An 8587-nucleotide genomic window follows, 5' to 3' on the forward strand; every position below is an offset into this window, starting at 1 on the left:
AAATTTAGCGAGAGAGATTCTATTTATATTCTCTCATTCACATATGCGTGTTGTGAAGCCTTTAAGGAAAGATATAAACAATAAGGAAGATAAATTTTATTTGTTCCAAAAGCAGAGCTGCCAAATGTTTTAATACATTAAAAAAAAGCTTTCATTGGTTATAAAAATTCTTAAGGAGACTTTTATTGGTGGTGAAGATCTTTCTATAGAAAATATCATTGGTGAAGATTTTCTATAGAAAAATATAATTGGTGAAGAGTTTTCTATAGAAAATTTTCATTGGTGAAGATTTTTCTATAAAAAGTATCATTGGTGAAAATTTATCTTTAGACAAATATCATTGGTGAAGATTTTTCTATAGAAAAATATCAATAGTGAACATTATTCTATAGAAAAATTCATTGGTGAACATTATTCTACAGAAAAAAATTCTTTGGTAAAGATTTTTCTATAGAAAAAATTCCTTGGGGAAGATTTTTGTATAGAAAGCTTTTATTGTTGAAAAGTTTTCTATAAAATGCTTTCATTAGTGAAAAGTTTTCTATATAAACCATTCATTGGTGAAAAGTTTTCTATAAAAATCGTTCATTGGTAAAAAGTTTTTTATAAAAACCTTTCATTGGTGAAAAGTTGTTTAAAAAAGTTATAATTGGTGAAAAATTTCCTATTAAAAGCTTTTATTGTTGAAAAGTTTTCTATAAAAAGTTTTTATTGGTTAAAAGTTTTCTGTAAAAAGCTTGAAAGCTTGAAAAAATTCCTTGGGGAAGATTTTTGTATAGAAAGCTTTTATTGTTGAAAAGTTGTCTATAAAAAGCTTTCATTAGTGAAAAGTTTTCTATATAAACCATTCATTGGTGAAAAGTTTTCTATAAAAATCGTTCATTGGTGAAAAGTTATCTATAAAAAACTTTTATTGGTGAAAAGTTTTCTGTAATAAGCTTTCAGCGGCGAAAAGCTTTCTATAAAAAGCTTTCGTTGGTGAAGAATTGTTTATAAAAAGCTTTTATTGTTTTCTATAACAAGCTTTCATTGATATAAAACGTTTTCATAGGTGAATAAAAAGCATTCATTTAAAAAAAAACTTAAAAGAGCTAGTTAGTCAAAAGATTGCGAAAAAAACATCCATTGGTGAACAGTTTTCTTTAGAAAACTTTCATTGGTTAAAAGTGAATACTGTGAATACATTCTTGAAAAACTTTTATAAAATAATACTGTTTTATTCCTAAATAAGTGTTTTTTTGTTCTTATTTTAAACTTGGCAACTTTAGTTTTTGCAACATGTGGAGGATCTTATGTTTAAAGTAACTGTGACACCAGAAACCGGTTAGGTCGCATGTTGCATGTTGTTAATGTTTTGTAGATATTTGGCCGATAATAATGAGACAAGTTTAAACAGTATCTTGTACTCTTTTTCTTTTGTTTGCTATTGACAGACAGACGATGAGTTTTGCATGTTTTTAGGGCAGTTGTCAGTTATTCAGTTCAGTAATGCTGCATTTAGCGTTTTCTTGCATTATCAAATGGATAATTTTGTGTCTAAATTATTAAGAATCTTCAATTTTATTTAAAGAATGGAAGAAAAGACATGTTTAAAAAGTTTTACTACTTTACTTTTATTGCAACCCTCTTATACTTTTCTCTTCTTTTCATTTTAATGCTGTAATTTTTGGCTTTAATTTTGGGGCCTTTAAAACTTTTACATTGAATCCTTTTTAATAAATTTTTCTACAGTATTTAATGCTTTATTCTTATTGTTGTTGCGGTTTGAGTTTAATGTGATTTGATTGTCGTGGCGCCATTTTTACTTTTTTTATGGTTGTATTAAAATTAATGGCTGTACTAAACTACTTTCTAATATCATATGACTGTGTCTCTACGTTTTGGCTGAATGTCTGGCACATATGTATGTATGAATGTTTGTACGTCTAAACCGCTTAATGGTCGATGAGAGTCCATTTGCTGCTTGCACGTTTTTATTGTTTTGCAGGAGTGTTGGTAGAGAGTGTCTGTTAGACAGAGAAGGGCAGGGTAGAGAGACAGAAGGAAGTCAAACTTTTACAACTGCAAAGTCAATAAATTATAAAATACAAAAACGTAACTAAACTAAAACTAATCCTGGTGTTTTTTCTTTTTTTTTATGTTTGTTTTGTTTGGTTGGCAAACACAATCATGATGCGGATGATTTAGATGACAATGATGATGTTTGACTGTTGTTAGTTAGTTTTTCAAAAGGATTTGATTTACACCGTCTATAAAGGAAGTGTTCAGGAATGTTATGTGACAATGATTATTTTTTCTCCTTTGTTTAGGTCCCTACTTTCTCGAAACTGAAAAATGCACTTTGTTTAGCAAATTCAGAAAAACGTATTTCGCTTATCGTCTGCGTTTCCAATTGTAATCTTACTGTAAATTATAAATAAATGCTTTTTCTTTACAACTTTGAAACAGCCTGGTGCATTATGTTCTTTCAGTTTTCATTTACACCAAAAAAAAAAGTTACAATTGTAACAACTTCTTTATTTCATGTCATAAAATATTTAAGTCTTCAACAGTCTGGCTCTGTTAATGTTTGATGAGTTCTTCATCCAAAATCCATTCCATTGGCTGGAGTAAGATTATGTAGGTGGAAAGTCAATCGTCAACAACAGTAACAACAGAACAAACAAATTATAATAAATTTCTTATTATTGGTAGTTTTTCTTATTTTGATTGGGAAATTGAAATTATTTATGTCTTTATTTACGAAATCTGGCCCTAAATAGATGTTTCATTATTCATTCGGCTTTTACTTCGTTGATTTTCTTAAGTAGTTTGATCCTTTTGTTTGTGTGTGTGTGTGTGAGAGTTTGTTTACCCCAGTTATTTTTGGGGATAATTGTGTAATAAATTTTGGCATTAAGCGAATGTGTGTCTTATTTTATAATTTCGTTTTCTTATTCATTTGTTTAAGTTGTTCCAATTGCCTACTTTTATATAACAGAAATTTATTATTCTTCAATTTTATTTTGTTTGTTTTTTATTACTGTTGTTGTTGTTGTTCGCAAACGTATAAGCCTGAGTACGCCAGAATCTGTTTGGTAAAGCGCTAGTAATTTTTACCGGAATTCATTGACTGTGTGCCTGTGTAACATTTACTTATTCAAAAGAACACTGTGGGATTGAATAAAACTACGACATTCAAAAATGTATTTTTCTACTTCACTCCCATTTCAGTGTTAGTTCAGTTCTAATTCAGTTCTAATTCAGTTCTAGTTCAGTTCTAGTTCAGTTCTAGTTCAGTTCTAGTTCAGTTCTAGTTCAGTTCTAGTTCAGTTCTAGTTTAGTTCTAGTTCAGTTCTAGTTCAGTTCTAGTTCAGTTCTAGTTCAGTTCTAGTTCAATTCTAGTTCAGTTCTAGTTCAGTTCTAGTTCAGTTCTAGTTCAGTTCTAGTTCAGTTCTAGTTCAGTTCTAGTTCAGTTCTAGTTCAGTTCTAGTTCAGTTCTAGTTCAGTTCTAGTTCAGTTCTAGTTCAGTTCTAGTTCAGTTCTAGTTCAGTTCTAGTTCAGTTCTAGTTCAGTTCTAGTTCAGTTCTAGTTCAGTTCTAGTTCAGTTCTAGTTCAGTTCTAGTTCAGTTCTAGTTCAGTTCTAGTTCAGTTCTAGTTCAGTTCTAGTTCAGTTCTAGTTCAGTTCTAGTTCAGTTCTAGTTCAGTTCTAGTTCAGTTCTAGTTCAGTTCTAGTTCAGTTCTAGTTCAGTTCTAGTTCAGTTCTAGTTCAGTCTAGTTCAGTTCTAGTTCAGTTCTAGTTCAGTTCTAGTTTAGTTCTAGTTCAGTTCTAGTTCAGTTCTAGTTCAGTTCTAGTTCAATTCTAGTTCAGTTCTAGTTCAGTTCTAGTTCAGTTCTAGTTCAGTTCTAGTTCAGTTCTAGTTCAGTTCTAGTTCAGTTCTAGTTCAGTTCTAGTTCAGTTCTAGTTCAGTTCTAGTTCAGTTCTAGTTCAGTTCTAGTTCAGTTCTAGTTCAGTTCTAGTTCAGTTCTAGTTCAGTTCTAGTTCAGTTCTAGTTCAGTTTAGTTTCAGTTTTCTCAGTTCTAGTTCAGTTCTAGTTCAGTTCTAGTTCAGTTCTAGTTCAGTTCTAGTTCAGTTCTAGTTCAGTTCTAGTTCAGTTCTAGTTCAGTTCTAGTTCAGTTCTAGTTCAGTTCTAGTTCAGTTCTAGTTCAGTTCTAGTTCAGTTCTAGTTCAGTTCTAGTTCAGTTCTAGTTCAGTTCTAGTTCAGTTCTAGTTCAGTTCTAGTTCAGTTCTAGTTCAGTTCTAGTTCAGTTCTAGTTCAGTTCTCTTAGCAATGTCTACCAAACTCCTATATTCTAAACCCACAGTGCATCTGCTATTGATGTGTATCAGAAGTATAATCGAAGTAAAATTCATTGACTGTTTACCATGGAAATACACAATTTTTTCTCAATTTTTCATAGTTGCTGTTATATTTTCTCTCTCTTTTTATTTTCTTTTTGCAGTTTTCGTATTTATTTGTATGTTTGTTTATTTTTTATTCGTATGTTTGCATTTCATTTTCATCACTTTGCCATTTGCTGTGCTCACGATCTTTTTTTGGTTCAAAATTTCACATACACACATGAAATAACAGTGAGTGAGCCAAAAAATAAGTGAATGGTGTGTCCTGGCATGTTTGTGCATGTTTAATTGAGTTTATTTATAATGTATTCCTGTGTTTGTGCATGTGAGTTTATTTTCTTGCGAATGTACACAATAATTTCAATTCATTTCACTTTTTTCGTTTTATAATTTTATTTTTTTTCTATTTAAGATGAACATGTTTCGTTTTTATTTTTTTAAGAAAGAGAAAAACTTTGTTCCTTTTTTGGGTTTGTGTTTTCTTAACAGTTTTATATCTTGCAATTTGTACCCAAACTTATATATTGGTACGTGTGTTTATAGTATGAAAAAGACATAAAATTTGTTTTTATTGTATTGCACTTTAGCTGCAAAGAACTATAGAATTAAGTTTAGCCAACCAAGCATTTTTGTGTTTTTTTTTTTTTTTTGGTATCAAGAGGAATATTTTTTGTTCGTATTTGTGTTTGTATTGAATACAATTTGTGTTAAACAAATTGTAGTTTTCTTTTAATGCTCTTTGTAGCCTGAGTAGCAGAATTTTAATTTATTTAGCTTTTTAATAGGTTTTTTATATTTGTATGCATTTCCTTATGTATTTTAAATTTTTTATCTATTTAAGCTAATGTTGTTGAAAAAAATTCCATACTAAATCTGTTATACTTTTGGATATATTTAGAACAGTTCTAGAATTTGCTAGTGAAGTCTTTACTTAAAAGTTATTTATCAAATTAAGTGTTTAAACTTCAAATAAATAATTTTACTGAATTTTGGCAAAATTATTTATATAACTAAAATAAAAACATTTTGAGATAACAAAATTCAATTTCGAGGGAATTTTCTTTTGAATATTTATTTAAAATTCAAAACATTTTTAGCAAATTATAATTTGTTGAATATTTAAGTTTTTAATGTGAAAAAAAAAACTAATTAGTTTAAGAAAAATTTCATTCAAAAACAAATGTACAACTCATGGATGTGGGTTGATCCTTGTTAACAAACTACAAAATTGTTTCATTTCCTTTATTTTCCTGTTCTCTACTAAACAAAGAGAACAAAGAATGTGTGGGTGAATAAGATGTTGATGTATGTAGATGATACTAAATGCCTGCTTTTCACAACTTTACTAACAAGTGCTTTATTTTCGCTTTAATTAAATTTATGAAACATTAAAAAAGAAATGTTTTAAAAATAAAACAACACACACACATACATACGTATGTACACCTACTTACAAACTCTGAAAAATAAATTTATTTATGCTTAAAGAATAATGAACAAATTTAATTTAATTTCTTTATCTTTTTGGTGCTGTTTTTCATATTGCAACATTATGGCTTAAAGCATAAATTTGTTAAGAAAATTAAAAGCAAACATGATTTAATGTTTAAATGCACGTGTTTGTTGCTATGTGTGTATGTATGTGTGTGTGTATGTTTGTCTGTTTAAGAGAGTTTTTAAGTGAAACTTAAGCTGAGAAAAAAAAACTCAACAATATCTTGTTGTTTAAATTACCAAGAATTTAAAACATAATTATTTAAATTTACTTAAATACAAAGAAAACAACAAACAGCAAGAAAAACAACTTAAGAAAAATATATAAATTTCCTACGGTATATAATATAATATTTAAGGTGCACTCAGACACATCTACTCTTAACTTGTATCCTGGTCTATGCGAGTTTGTGTGTTTGTTCATGTAAATAGATTGTAAAAGAGTCTACATACATATACATACATATCATATAATCCTTAAAATGTTTAATCCTATTTTCACAGGATTTTTTTCATTTTTCCTTGTTTGTGTGTTTTTTTTTTTTCATAAAAGAGGAAAAAATATGAAAATATAAACAAACAAAAGCACAAAATGTAAATTTACACATACTTTTAGCTTAAACTCAAAACTACAATCGCACATTCACACGTTTTGTTCTTATATGTGAATACTAAGTAAACAGATTGTAAAGTAATTAATTCATTCTATATTAAATTTAATACTAAAATCATGATTTCTTACAGTCGTTATTTTCTGCTAAATGTCGTGGGTTTATACTTAAAGCTCGTTTTTATTCTAAATCATGAAATTATACTAAAATAGTGATTTTATTCTAAAATCGTGATTTCATACTGAAATGATTTTTTTTACTAAAATCTTAATTTTATACTAAAATCGTAATTTTATACTAAAATCGTGATTTTTTACTAAAATCCAGACTTTATACTAATATCGTGGTTTTATATTAGAATAGTGATTTTATACTTAAATCGAGAATTTATAATAACTTATTCGAAAATTGTGATTTTATACTGAAATCGTGGTTTTATACTAAAGCCTGCCATTACACTTAAATCGTTACTTTATCGTGATTTTATACTAAATAGTGATTTTATACTAAACTGAAGAATTTATACTTTAATCTTGACTTTATACGAAAATCGTGATTTTATACTAAAATTGTAATTTCGAGAATTTATAATAAAACCGTAACTTTATTCTAAAATCGTGATATTGTGCTAAAATCGTGATTTTATACAGAAATCGCGGTTTTATACTAAATAGTGATTTTATACTAAAATCGTGGTTTTATGCTAAATCGCGATTAAAACTTAATTTTTATTTTATACTAAATTCGTGATTTTATACCAAATTCTTTGATTTATACTAAAAGCATAATTTTACAACAAAATCGGGCAATTCTATGAAAATTGTGATTTTATTATAAAATCGTGAAATTATACTAAAATAATCATATTAGACTAAAGCATGATTTTATGCTAAAATAGTGATTTTAAACTTAAACCGTTAATTTATACTAAAATATAGATTTTGTAAAAAATAGATTTTATACTAAAATTAATTTTATAATAAAATCCTGCTTTAATGCTAAAATCCTGATTTTATACTAAAATTTTGATTCTATTTAGAACTTTTTATAATTGAATCCTTAAAAGACTTTTTGGTATTTTCTAGTCCGAACTTGTTTTAATTCTTCAAAATCTCTGATTTAAACTAATACGTTTACAAAATATACTTATATACACATACTAGATATTTTGTTCTGTTTTCCTGTTTTTGTTTTTGTTGCTGTTGTTGTATTTTATATTTTAAGCCTTAAAGATAAAAGCAGCATGTATGGAAAAAAATAGCTTTGAGTTGTTATTGTTTATGAACTTAATATGTAATGGCATTAAAAAAAAGAACAACAAAACAAAAATCGTAGTAGAAAAAAAAAAAAAAAAATGAAGAAGAAATTGGAAAAAATAAACAACTGAAAAGAGTTGTTGTTTATTGTCAACATAATCTATTTAGGTAGAGAGAGAGTATGTAGAGTAGAGTGAGTCTGTGAGAGACAGGAAATATAACGCTGAAAGTATTTACACATGAACGTACATAAATAACGGTAACAATTTGAAACATTCATTTTGTAACATACAAACACACACATACGACATTTATAGTTATCAAGAAAAATGTCAAAAACAATTTCAGAAAAAATTGACACCAGCATGACAAATTGAAGGGGGTCAATACCAAATACAAATACAATCATTCTTCATATCTGTGTGCATATGTTTGTATAGATGTGTTTTATATTAATGTGTGTATGTATGTACTATATGCTCTGGTCACTAGGTCAATGATTAAGATCAATAGATCTTTAATGGAAATTTGTTTATAATTCACTGGCATTGTTTTTATTTATATAGGTATTTAATTTTTTTATTTCGTTTTGCTTTTTTTCTACTTTTCTGTTATATTAAGCCGATTTAAACATTTTATTTTGTTGTCTGTTTGTAAAATATAAATATTTACTCTTAAATTGATAATATCACACAGTTAAACATAAATATTTTTATTATGTAAACTGGGTATATTTAAACTGCAGACGGGTTAAAGAATATACAAAAATAAAGTGGCTAACTTATAAATTTATGTAAATTATGATTTCAAACTAATAAAGTCTATATTCCAGTTTATAGTCTAGT

The sequence above is a fragment of the Lucilia sericata genome, unplaced genomic scaffold (genome assembly GCF_015586225.1).
Source record: "Lucilia sericata isolate MDLA Ls3-8-SP2 unplaced genomic scaffold, ASM1558622v1 Contig001449F_arrow, whole genome shotgun sequence".
NCBI lineage: Eukaryota > Metazoa > Arthropoda > Insecta > Diptera > Calliphoridae > Lucilia > Lucilia sericata.